Source organism: Oncorhynchus mykiss, chromosome 7 (assembly GCF_013265735.2).
Source record: "Oncorhynchus mykiss isolate Arlee chromosome 7, USDA_OmykA_1.1, whole genome shotgun sequence".
In the NCBI taxonomy this organism is placed as follows: Eukaryota; Metazoa; Chordata; class Actinopteri; order Salmoniformes; family Salmonidae; genus Oncorhynchus; species Oncorhynchus mykiss.
In genome coordinates, this window is record NC_048571.1 from 40,514,304 (window position 1) to 40,528,832 (window position 14,529).

The window sequence follows — 14,529 nt, forward strand, 5'->3', positions numbered from 1 at the left end:
TTGAACAACTGTGTTTTTCCTAAAGCTGAGAGATAAGATCAGGAAACAGTTTTAGGATATACACTAATATGTATATACACCCCTCTGTGGAAAGGTGAAACTTTCACGAACTTGTTGGTTGTTTTGCTCTAGGATGCCCACAGGCCTCAAGACTAGTCTGAAGGTCCCCCGGTACCAGTTGGGAAAATGTATGGAAGTACTGTACATATGGAAACTGTTTAGTACCAAAAACATGTTAAAAATACATGTTTCCTGATCTTTCATATCTCTCAGATATAGAACAGACACTTAAGAACAAACTTTTTAGGAGGAGGGGGGGCTGTCTGTTCCATGTAGTGAATCTGTTATTCAATGTGTTTGTATAAGATAGACTAATGGGTTAATATCAGCTACCAAAGGAAAATAAATACTGTATGTAGGATGTAACCTGCAGGACTTGATGGCACTGCCACATTTATCACAGCCCTTCAGAAAGTATTCATACCCCTTGACTTATTCCACAGTTTGTTGTGTTACAGCCTGAATTCAAAATTGATTACATTGATGTTCTCACCCATCTACACACAATACCCCATAACGACAAAGTGAAAACATTTGCAAATGTATTGAAAATTAAATCTTATTTACATACAGTACCAGTCAAAAGTTGACACACTTACTAATTCCAGGGTTTATTTTGTACATAGTAGAATAATAGTAAAGACATCAAAACAATGAAATTAAACATATGTAATACTGTTGTAACCAAAGAAAAAGTGTTAAACAATGTATTTAATATTTGAGAATCTTTAAAGTAGCCACCCTTTTGCCTTGATGACAGCTTTGCACTCTTGGCATTCTCTCAACCAGCCTCAGGAGGTAATCATCTGGAATGCATTTCAATTAACAGGCGTGCATTGCTAAAAGTTAATTTGGTGAATTTCTTTCCTTAATGCGTTTGAGCCAATCAGTTGTATTGTGACAAGGTAGGGGTGGTAAATAGAAGATCGCCTTATTTGGTAAAAGACCAAGTCCATATTATGGCAAGAACAGCTCAAATAAGCAAAGAGAAACGACAGTCCATCATTACTTTGACATGGTCAGTCAATCCAGAAAATGTCAAGAACTTTGGAAGTTTCTTCCAGTGCAGTTGCAAAAACCATCAAGCACTATGAGGAAACTGGCTCTCATGAGGACTGCCACAGGAAAGTAAGACTCACCTCTGCTGCAGAGGATAAGTTCATTAGTGGTAGCTGCACCTCTAATTGCAGCCCAAATAAATGCTTCAGAGTTCAAGTAACAGACATCTCAACATCAACTGTTCAGAGGAGAATCAGGCCTTCATGGTCAAATTGCTACAAAGAAAACACTAAAGGACACACCAATAAGAAGAGACTTGCTTGGGCCAAGAAAGATGAGCAATGGACATTGACTAGGGGAAGTCTGTCCTTTGGTCTGATGGGTCCAAATTTGCCATTTTTGGTTCCAACCTCTGTCTTTGAGAAGCAGAGTAGGTGAACGGATTATCTTTGCATGCGTGGTTCCCACCATGAAGCATGGAGGCCCGAGGTGTGATGGTGCCTTGCTGGTTACACTGTCAGTGATTTATTTAGAATTCAAGGCACACTTAAACCATCATGGCTACCACAGCATTCTGCAGCGATACACCATCCCATCTGGTTTGCGCTTAGTGGGACTGGGACTATCATTTGTTTTTCAACAGGACAATGGCACAAAACACACCACCAGGCTGTGGTTGCCAAGGAGAGTGATGGCGTGAATGAAGAAAAAGCAGCCAACAAGTGCTCAGCATGTGGGAACTCTTTCAAGACTGTTGGAAAAGCAGTCCAGGTGAAGCTGGTTGAGAGAATCTAAAATATATTGAAGAATCTAAAATATATATTTGATTTGTTTACTACATTTCTTAGTTGATGTCTTCACTACTATTCTACAATGTAGAAAATAGTAAAAGTAAATTAAAACCATTGAATGAATAGGTGTCCAAACTTGACTGGTGCTGTAAGTATTTCTCACCCCTTTGCTATCCCACGCCTTATTCAGCTCAGGTGCATCCAATTGTCTTTGGTCATCCATCTGCGGCCAATTCAATTGTTTAGACATTTAGAAAGTCAGACCTGTCTATGTCACAGCTTAGTGTGAACACCTTTTAACTCCATCCAACACAGGATCTAATGTTCTCCAGCACTCAACCCCAACACAGAAGGCCAGGACAGGCAAGTATGCTCAAGGTAAGTTTAATTTTAAACGCATGGGTTAACATGGATAAGACACATTTTCCCACACAGACTGCATGATTTCCCGGATTATGTCGACACAAAGCCTCCCCTCAGGTAGGTTACCCTCCCAGACTACAATCTTGCTCTGGTGCGGCACACAATGTGACCCACCCTGCCCTGTTCTACTCAGCCAACCCCTCTGACTACTGCTACGGTACAAAATAGGGAAAGGGAAAAGCCACACAAGACAACATACCGAAAGGTTCAGGATAGTTTCTCAATTTTTAAGGCCCAATGAGAATGATCAAAACATTTCTGTATGGCGATATCCAGATCCGTACAGCTCCCTGTCCAGGAACGTGCCTGGTCCGAGACTCGTTGGTGACGCCACTGATGGCCCCACCTCCTGTGCTAAATGAGAAGAAGACAGACTGCAGGGAAACCTGCCGACAATAGTGGCTTGTCAAACTTGCCCAGAGTGAGAGAGCGGTGTAAGGGGAACAATAACAGTTACATCCCTTACTTGGTGGAACTAAAGCTCCTAGATGTGTGTTGTACCAATAACTCTGTCCTCTTCTCTCATCGCCACTCAGCTCTCCAGCCTCAGTTCGTAGTCAGCACAGCCACCGATTTCCTCACTTTAATTCACCAGTAAGACTTCTCGTCGGATCTAAAGACTGGCCCACCTCCCGCCCCATCTAGGGGCCCAACCACCTCACCTCTAGCATCCGGAACCATTGGGGGAGAAGAGGGCGTTTCTCTGGCCAGAGGAACGGTATAAAGTCTGACTGGGTACCATGTATAGATGTGCCGGGCCGGCCTAGGGGCCTGGTTCAGCTGAACATTGTCTGGTTGGCGCGGGGTTGGTGGAGTTGCATCTGGGCACAGTCTAAAGGTTGTGTAGGCGCAAAGGCTGCACGTGATTCCGATGAATTGTCTGTATGGTTTGTTTTCATTTGGTCTATTTAGCACAGCTCTGTTCTGCCCTGCCTTGCACCCTTGTGGAGCTCAAAAGTTTGTTTCTTACTGTTACAACTCAAATTTGCAATTTTGTCAATGCAGTATACTATTTTTATAGCAGTGTTTATTATGTTACTTCTTTGTAACATTGTTTTATTGCTATATCCTTATATTGTATTCTAATGAATAATTCATCTTTATTCTGTGCTTTCAGGAACCACAAACAGTATTTGCCAATATCATAACTGAAACTGCAGCTGGACGTCTTTGGAGCTGAAGATTGAGGCCAGCTTTTGTATGCTAGCGTACACTCTTTAACAGTTTCACTGGTTGAAAACACAGCAAGAAAACACACAGGCCACTATTACATATTGGCCTATTTTGTTGCAGTATTGGTGGTGGTTGGTTGAACAACAACTTGTTTTACTAGAGGGAAAAATAAAACGGAATATCCATAACCCATATTTAATATTCATGCTTTGACTGAACAACAACTGCATTTGGAGATTATAGTCAAGCACACAGTCTGGTTTGATCTTCCTCTCTCCCGTCAGGTGGTCCACCTTCCCTGTGGCTGACATGGTTGCTGTATGGACAGTGGAGAGGACATGGACATCTCGTTTGTCATGCCACTTTACTGCCAGCTGTTGACCATTTTCCTTGAACTCCGCCTCCCCTCTATGCATCTTCCTGCATCCGAATGCCGGCATCCCCTTCCTGTTTGAGCTGACTGTGCCACAGGCCCCTGTGCTGTTGGAGAGCAGATGCTGTAAGAGTGTGGGACTACTGTATGAATTGTCCACATAAAAAAGTGTCCCTTGCCGAGATGAGGAGCCAGCATGGTCATCACCATTGACCCGGACACCCCAAGCCCCTCATAATGTTGGATGTCAGTGGTGGACCCTGTGTAGACTATAATGTCCTGGACAAATCGTGGTTTCACGTCGCACATGACAAAGAACTTAAACCCAAACCTGTGCCTTTTGGAGGGAATATATTGACGGAACGCCAGCCTACTTTTCCATAACATCAGGGACTCACCAATGCATAGGTCCTTGTATGGCACAAAGACCCGACCAAATGCTGATGTCAGGCTGGTAAGAACATTTCTTATTTTGTATAACGGGTCATTTAGGATGGCAGTAGCATTGTTTTTTAATTTTTTTAATTTTACCTCTTTTTCTCCCCAATTTCATGGTATCCAATTGTATAGTAGCTACTATCTTGTCTCATCGCTACAACTCCTGTACGGGCTCTGGAGAGATGAAGGTTGAAAGTCATGCGTCCTCCGATACACAACCCAACCAAGCCGCACTGCTTCTTAACACAGCACCATCCAACCCGGAAGCCAGCCGCACCAATGTGTCGGAGGAAGCACCGTGCACCTGGCAACCTTGGTTAGCGCACACTGCGCCCGGTCCGCCACAGGAGTCGCTGGTGCGCGATGAGACAAGGATTTCCCTACCGGCCAAACCCTCCCTAACCCTGACGACGCTAGGCCAATTGTGCGTCGCCCCACGGACCTCCCGGTCGTGGCCGGTTACGACAGAGCCTGGGCGCGAACCCAGAGTCTCTGGTGGCACAGCCCTTAACCACTGTGCCACCCGGGAGGCCCTCCATGCCATTATATTATATGATTTTATAGTAAGAAGAATATAATTGAATATATAAATATTTTCCTATTGCAGAGCAAGAGCGTGCATATGAAGTGGCTATGTTGAACGTAAAAGGGATCATTTGAAACAACTGTATCTAGCGTATAGAATCTATTTGACAACTTTATTTGTGATTGATTCAAACCGTAGAATGCCTTAGAAATAAAAAATATTTATGGGCTGCCAGATAGGCTACTGATGATTTGAGAAAGTTGCAAAAAAAGTTTGCGCTCTGTTTTTGCCTCAGCCTCAGGCACCCATCAGACTATTCTCAATTGAATCTTGTCTTTACCAATATGTAACATTTGTTTCGATTTAGAATGGCCCATTATGAAATGGGCAGGAGAAAAAAAGACATCATCCATATGTACTCAAATAGTGAATGAAGGCCACTGTAAGGGGTGCGTACTGGCGGCAGAGAAATCAGACGCAGGAGAGCAAAAACTGTGTTTCCAACAGCGCAGTTTAATAATAAAAACCACCGGAAAACAGAACAATCAATGAATGGGTACAAAACCCGACGCACACCAGACATAACGTGCACAAGCACTTACAATAAACAATACCGGACAAGGACATGGGGGGAACAGAGGGTTAAATACACAACATGTAATTGACGGGATTGAAACCAGGTGTGTGGGAAGACAAGACAAAGCAAATGGAAAATGAAAAGTGGATCGGTGATGGCTTGAAGACCGGTGACGTCACCGCCGAACGTCGCCCGAACAAGGAGAGGGACCGACTTCGGAGGAAGTCGTGACAGCCACTTTCCTGCCTGTTCGTTTTTCACTCATGTTGGGTAGGTTACTCCTTTATTTCGCAGCGTGACAGGTGATTTTTTGACCCAAACTTTGTATTCCATGGGCTCTCCAACCCTGTTCCTGCAGCTACCCAGTACTTAATTTGGGAAACCAAGTGAAGTCTGTTCGAGGACATTGATAGTAACATGTTTCCACAACAAAACATATTCCATTAAACTCTAGACAGCCCCTCTCTCTGCATGCTGGAAAAAGGAATGAAGGAGAGAGGGGAGGAGATATTCTGTATCTAAAAAGGTAGGCTAATGTCAACCTACTAATTATGAAAATTTAAAAATGCCCTATAACTAGGCTATTCAAAATCAAATGCACTGTACTTGTAGACTGAATTAGTTACATTTACAAGATATCTAAAAATCTGTATTTTTTAAATGTTTTTCTGCCATGTGTAATATGTGGGAGGCTATGACATATGATGACACAATGTTTATTTTAATTCAGTTTTTTTTAGGCTTGGTCTCAAACACAGTATATGCCTATGCAGAAGCTCTAATATGCATGTGGGTGTTTTGAATGAATCTTCACCTTAGAATGAGCTGTCCATTTCGTTGTGAGGCTTTGACACAACATCCACAATGACCATGTTAACTGCTCAACCTGTTCTTGAACCTCTTTGTTCAAGTACAATTTTACTGTGGTCACGACTGCCGGTGTGATGGTAATATGGTCACCACAACAGCCCACTGGGTTACAGGTTAATCAATTTTCTTCAGTAGGCCCATCCTAGGGCTTGTTTACGGTTTTGATGTTGTCCTGCTGGTCTAAGAGGGGAAATTACAGAGTTGGGTTTTAGTTAACCTGAATAAAAATAAGGCTATAAATAGGCTACCCCATAAAGAAAATAACATTGATAAGGCCTGTATCATAAATGATGGTTTAGTGGAATATGCAACCAGAAACAAAAACAGAAGCCTCACCCTAAGGGTATTTTCTCTTGTTTTTTGATTGGCCATACTTTTTACTGCAATTGCAGTATGGGGAAATACAGGCAAACCCTGATTAGAGTTGTATTGCTGTCAAAGCAATAAAGGATTCCATCTGAATCTTTGGACCTCGTACCGGTAAGTGGTTAAACTTTAGCCTACTGACAAGAGTTTAATGACAGCAGGGAAACTGTGAGTGACTACTTTCGTGTAGGGCATTTGAACTTTCACATCAGGACATAGTGAACTAGGCCTACCATATAGGCTAAGCCTAAACCTTTAGGGCTGAAGAAACAAAAAACAGGTATTTTTCATTTTGGGTAGGGTCTTTATGAAGATGCAACATGTCTGACTGATGCAACATGTCCCAGCATGTTCCCACGCAATGCTGTGCAACTGAGGAAATGCCACACCAAGAGGAAGAGAGATTTCCAGGCAGAAATGTCTGACAGCGGCCTCAACCGTGACCTGGAAAAATTTGCCCCTAACTGAGAGAGATGGAGAACATTTGTCAACGGACAATGCTTCTTATAGGCGCCAAGGTTAAGTCAAGTAAGTCTTTACACCATCCTAAAGTGACCTATATTCTCTGAAAGCCAAGAGCTATTCAACAATAATTATTGTGGCTACTATAGATTTCCAAAGAAAGTATTGGATGGCAATACAGTGCATTCAGAAAGTATTCAGACCCCTTGAATTTTTCCACATTGTTACTTTACAGCCTTATTTTAAAAATGATAAAATATTTTTTTTCTCCTCAAATCTACACACAGTACCCCATAATGACAAAGCAAAATATGTTTTTAGACATTTTTGCAAATGTATTAACTGAAAATCACATTTACACAAGTATTCAGACCCTTTACTCAGTACTTTGTACTCAGCACCGTTGGCGGCGATTACAGCCTCAAGTCTTCTTAAGTAAGACGCTACGAGCTTGGCACACCTGTATTTAGGGAGTTTCTCCCATTCTTCTCTGCAGATCCTCTCAAGCTCTGTCAGGTTGGATGGGGAGCGTCGCTGCACAGCTATTTTAAGGTCTCTCCAGAGATGATCGATTGGGTTCAAATCCAGGCTCTGGCTGGGCCACTCAAGAACATTCAGAGACTTGTCCCGTAGGCACTCCTGTGTTGTCTTGGATGTGGGCTTAGGGTCTTTGTCCTGTTGGAAGGTGAACCTTTGCCTGGAGCAGGTTTTCATCATGTGATCTCTCTACACTTCGCTCAGTTCATCTTTCCCTCAATCCTGACTAGTCTCCCAGTCCCTGCCGCTGAACGTCATCCCCACTGCATGAGGCTGCCACCACCATGCTTCACCATAAGAATGGTGTCAGGTTTCCTCCAGATGTGATGCTTGGCATTCAGGCCAAAGAGTTCAATCTTGGTTTCATCAGACCAGAGAATATTGTTTCTCATGGTCTGAGAGTCCTTCAGTTGCCTTTTGGCTAAATCCAAGCGGGCTGTCATGTGCCTTTTAATGAAGAGTGGCTTCCATCTGGCCACTCTACCATAAAGCCCTGATTGGTGGAGTGCTGCAGAGATGGTTGTCCTTTTGGAAGGTTCTCCCTTCTCCATAGAGGAGCTCTGTCAGAGTGGCCATCGGGTTCTTGGTCATCTCCCTTCCCAAGGCCCTTCTTCAACGATCAGTTTGGCAGAGCGGGCAGCTCTAGGAAGAGTCTTGGTGGTTACAAAATTCTTCTATTTAAGAATGATGGAGGCCACTGTGTTCTTGGGGACGTTCAATGCTGCAGAAATGTTTAGTACCCTTCCCCAGATCTGTGCCTCGACACAATTCTGTCTCGGAGCTCTACGGACACTTCCTTAGACCTCATGGCTTGGTTTTTTCTCTGACATGCACTGTCAACTGTGGGACCTTATATAGACAGGTGTATGCCTTTCCAAATCATGTCTAATCAATTGAACTTACCACAGGTGGACTCCAATCAAGTTGTAGGAACATCTCAAGGATGATCAATGGAAACAGGATGCACCTGAGCTTAATTTTGAGTTTCTTAGCAAAGGGTCTGAAAACATGTGTAAATAAGGTATCTGTTTTTTATTTGTAATAAATTAGCAAACAAATTCTAAAACTGTTTTCGCTTTGCCATTATGGGGTATTGTGTATAAATCGATGAGGAATGTTTTTTTATTTAATCCATTTTAGAATACGGCTGTGTTATAACAATGAGGAAAAAGTCAAGGGGTCTTAATACTTTCCGAATGCACTTTATCGATAAACTGGCATACACTGCTAGAGTCCATTGAAAAGATATGCTGCACTCCTCATTCAAAGCTGCATGATTTGAAATTATTTGCAATCCTTTTCCATTACAAAGGTATCACATGAATCACGAAATTGACGCCAGTTTATAATTGAGACCTGAGATGAATGTGAGATGTGGAGATGATTACTTCATACCTAATTTGATCTGAAATGAATTTGTGACTGTTAATATTGTGGCTGTGATTTTCATTTTCAATTACCACTGGCTTTGGTCTTGTTTAAAGCCTGGTAATCCATTTGCTCCAGTCAAGGTTAGCGAGTCATATTGTAGTTATCTGGCCAGAATTTAGATTAAGCTGGCAGAACACTAACTAATACAAAAAGGGGTTCTGTTGAATTCTCAGTGCACCATGTAATGCAATGCAGTCTAATCAGTATAGTCAAAAACCAGATACATATGTTGATTTACAGTACAGGCTTGCCCACATTTTGGAGCTTGCTGTATATTGCACACATACCAGTCACCTTTTAATTTCTTACACCATAGCACTTAGCACACTATCATTGTAGTAAAAAAAACAAACAAAAAAAAAAAAAAAACGGCAGGCTACACATACTGTACGACATACAAGCCAAAAATACAGGCCTCAATCAATCCAATCAATCAAATGTGTTCATGAACCCCTTTTTAGCTTCACAACTGCAGCATCATCGTCAGTTTTCACAAAGCGCTTGCACACAAACTGAACAATGTGCACATACCATTACGTTTTTTTTCTCTTCTTATCACTGTGGATTTAAATGGCATGATCTTGACCTGCATATTGAGTGTGGTTGCTGACTCACTGTGTCGTATCCACATTCTCTGTGAACACTGGGGATGGTGTGTAAAAGCCTCTCAATAGCTTCCTCTGAGTGAGTACGTGCTGCACCATTCACCCTGTGTGCCCCGGATACACCCACTCTTCTGCTTTTCAATGCATATACGGTAACTGGGAAAAAGAGAAGTGAATCAAACCTTTGTTGCCTCTCGAAATCCTTGAATTATGCATGGCTGAAGTTTCATTTTTGCTGGTCTCATTTTATGCAAAGCACTAAAACCAATAGGTTAAGTTTTATAGACACCTTAATGTTTGTGGAAGGCACTTTCACACGTCTTTGTGAATTTCCATCTCTGTGGACATGGACTAATAAAGTCATATTACGGTATATTTTGATTATATTCTGTACTCAGGCTCAGTAAATTCTGTATACGGGCTGACCTTATAGAAAGGTCACAGAGCTAGTAAACAGCTGGCTGTCTCATGGAAGGGATGTTCAGTTATTTCCTCTCCTGAAATACCAACCGGAAACTCATACAGCGGCAGACAGAGTGGCGTGGACCTTAGCCAGCCTCTAAATCTGGCCGTTGTAGGGTTGATCCCTGATGTTTGACCATCAGTCAGATTATGAAATTATGAAATGATTATGAAGGGCTCTCGTAACTGGATTATGTTTAGGGAATATTTAATTTATTGTACCTTTTCAAAATAAAAAATGGACATCCTCAGTGTCAAATCAATTTGACATTTTATAATCCACAGTAGACTGTATTATTTACTATTTATTGAAACTGAAACGAACCAGTCATGCAGTAATGCTTCAATGCCTCAGGATGTCACCCCAAACACTGTGAAACACAAGAGAGTTGTGTGATCACATAGATTGATCGTCAACCCAATATTCATGCAAAACACCAACTCATAGATTCTCTTTTCTAAATGACAAAGTATCATGTCGTCTCTACACAGTATATTTCTATCTTACGTGATCCATGTCACCTTGCCAGGAAGTGGCTCAAGCTTCCTTGTCACAGGCTCCATAAGCTCTTGTTTGCTAACTTCCTCATACAACCACCCTACGTACTACGTTCCACTGAAAACAGAAGCTCATATCTTTATACAAACCTTTGGCTGTGACATACATAAATTGAGCCTTTTAGGGTGAACATTAAATTCCACCGGATGTCACCTCAAAAACACTGAGCACACTAATAGAGATTCTCATCGTGATGGTTAAGTGATCACATAGATTGATAGTGAATGCAACATTTGTGCAAAATACACCAAATGTCCAATGGAGCAATGCCTTTACGTTGGTCTACGTTAAGATCAAGTCATTTCAGAAAGGACCTTGAATGTGATCTCTTATTGTATGGTCTCTGAAGTGACAGGTTGGCCTTCATATGATGCACACCAGAATTAAAGTAAATGAAGTGTGAACAAAAAACCTGGAGATAATTATGTAATGATTCACAAACACTATTTGTGCTGGGATACGCAGTTGGAAGGGTATTTGTTTAATCAGTTATCTTTCAAAGACTCGTTTCAATATCTCACTATGGGGATTAGCTCCAGGCGGATCACTGCACGAAGAACCAAATCACACAATGCCTGTCGGTGACAGACGGGTCGAGTGGTGAATGAGGGCCTGTTGTCTGGACCTCTGGCAGTCTCTAACGGGGTGAATGATGTGAGCCCCTCCCTCCTTATAAGGAGTCACTCGCCCGTACTCTGGTAATTCTCTCCTCTCTTCTTTGTGGAGGAAAAGTACGTCAGAGTGTCTAGCTTGAGAAACAGACGCGTCACAAGTCCTCAACTGGCAGCTTCATTAAATTGTACCCGCAAAACACCAGTCTCAATGTCAACCGTGAAGAGGTGACTCCGGGATGCTGGCCTTCTAGGCAGAGTTGCAAAGAAAAAGCCATATCTCAGACTGGCCAATAAAAATAAATGATTAATATGGGCAAAAGAACACAGACACTGGACAGAGGAACTCTGCCTAGAAGGCCAGCATCCCGGAGTTGTCGCTTAACTGTTGATGTTGAGACTGGTGTTTTGCAGGTACTATTTAATGAAGCTGTGCGTGTACTAACAGTTTGGATTAGATAACACAACGTGCCATTGGAACACAGGAGTGATGGTTGCTGATAATGGGTCTCTGTACACTTTACAACATTAACAATGTCTACACTGTTTTTCTGATCAATTTTGGATCGGAGATGCTTAATGTGAGTCTGGAAGGAGAGTTTACAGTCTAATCAGACACCTAGGTATTTGTAATTGTCCACATATTCTAAGTCAGAACCATCCAGAGTGGTGATGCTGGACGGGCGGGCAGGTGTGGGCAGCGATCAGTTGAAGAACATGCATTTAGTTTTACTTGCATTTAAGAGCAGTTGGAGGCCATGGAAGGAGAGTTGTATGTCATTGAAGCTTGTCTGGAGGTTAGTTAACACAGTGTCTAAAAGAAGGGCCAGATGTATACAGAATGGTGTTGTCTGAGTAGAGGTGGATCAGAGAATCACCAGTAGCAAGAGAGATATCATTGATGTATACAGAGAAAAGAGTCAGCCCGAGAATTGAACCCTGTGGCACCCCCATAGAGACTGCCAGAGGTCCAGACAACAGGACCTCCGATTTGACACACTGAACTCTGTCTGAGAAGTAGTTGGTGAACCAGGCGAGGCAGTCATTTGAGAAACCAAGGCTGTTGAGTCTGCCGATAAGAATGTGGTGATTGACAGAGTCAAAAGCCTTGGCCAAGTCGATGAATACGGCTGCACAGTATTGTCTTTTATCGATGGCGGTTATGATATCGTTTCGGATCATTTAGTATCCAGTATATACATATGAGTAATGCGAGATATGTAAAAATTCTTAAAATTGCATTATTAAAGTGACTAGTGTTCCATTTATTAAAGTGGCCAATGATATCAAGTCTGTAGGTAGGCAGCTGCCTCTCTGTGCTAGTGGTGACTATTTAACAGTCTTGAGGTAGAAACTGTTTTTCAGTCTTTCTGTCCCAGCTTTGATGCACCTGTACTGACCTCGCCGTCTGGATGGAAGCAGGTAGTAGCTCGGGTGGTTATTGTCCTTGATGATATTTTTGGCCTTCATGTGACATCGGGTGCTGTAGGTGTCCTGGAGGGCAGGTAGTTTGCCCCCGGTGATGCGTTGCGCAGACCACACCACCCTCTGGAGAGCCCTGCAGTTGTGGGAGGTGCAGTTGCCGTACCAGGCGGTGAAACAGCCCGACAGGATGCTCTCAATTGTGCACCTGTAAAAGTTAGTGAGGGTTTTCGGTGACACGTCACATTTTTTTTAGCCTCCTGAGGTCAAAGAGGCGCTGTTGCGCCTTATTCACCACACTGTCTGTGTGCATGGACCATTTCAGTTTGTCTGCAAACTTGATGATTGAGTTGGGTCATGCATGGCCACGCAGTCATGGGTGAACAGGGAATAGAGGAGTTGCTGAGCATGCAGCCTTGTGGAGCCCCAGTGTTGAGGATCAGCGAAGTGGAGATGTTGCCTACCTTCACCACCTGGGGGCGGCCCGTCAGGAAGTCCAGGACCAAATTGCACAGGGAGGGGTTAAGACCCAGGGCCTCAAGCTTAATGATGAGCTTGGAGGGTACTATAGTGTTGAATGCTGAGCTGTAGTCAATGAACAGCATTCTTACATAGGTATTCCACTAATCCAGAAGGGATTGAGCAATGTGCATTGTGATGGCAAATGCATCATCTGTGGACCTGTTGGGGTGGTATTGAATTTGAAGTGGGGTCTAGGGTGGCAGGTAAGATGGAGGTGATATGATCCTTGACTAGTCTCTCAAAGCACTTCACGATGACAGAAGTGAGTGCTATGGGGTGATAGACATTTTGTTCAGTTACCTTTGCCTTCTTGGGTACAGGAACAATGGTGGCCGTCTTGAAGCATGTGGGGACAGCAGACTGGGATAGGGAGAGATTGAACAGCTGGTCACCGCATGCTCTTAGGACGCGGCTAGGGATGCCGTCTGGACCGGCAGCCCTGCGAGGGTTAACTCACGTCGGCCACGGAGAAGGTGTGGGAGAGCTCGCAGTCCTTGGTAGCAGGCCGCATCGGTGGCACTGTTTTATCCTCAATGTGGGCAAAGAAGGTGTTTTAGTTTGTCTGGAAGCAAGACGTCAGTGTCCGTGACATGGTTGATTTTATTTTTGTAATCCGTGATTGACTGTAGACCCTGCCACATATGTCTCGTGTCTGAGCCATTGAATTGCGACTCCACTTTGTCGCTTTAACAACATTTCGCTTGTTTGATTGCTTTGCGGAGGGAATAACTACACGGTTTGTATTCAGCCATATTCCCAGTAATCTTTCCATGGTTAAATGCAGTGGTTCGCGCCTTCAATTTTGAGCGAATCTCGCCATCTATCCATGGTTTCTGGTTAGGATAGGTTTTAATAGCCACAGTGGGTACAACATCTCCAATGCACTTACTTATAAACTCACTCCACGAATCATCGTACAAATTGATATTATTCTCTGAGGCTACTCTGAACATTTCCCAGTATGCGTGATCAAAACAATCTTGAAGCGTAGATTCCGATTGGTCAGACCAGCGTTGACTGGTTCTTGTCACAGGTACATCCTGTTTGAGCTTCTGCCTATAACAAATGAAGATGTATACCTTTTGATTTGATGACAAAATATAGTAGCCTACACACCTGTCGAATTTTGTCGCTTTCAGGGTCCAACTCCAATCTCCAACTGATCGGTTGAATACCATGTGGGTTTGCTGTTGTTTTTTTGAAGGGGTAAGAGGATCAGAAATCGGGGCTGTATGTAAATATATTCAAATTAGTATCCCACTTCCACACAGTCTGACTGAGCATTTCAGTGGCCCAAGGAGGCTCAGGAAAATAAATGATAA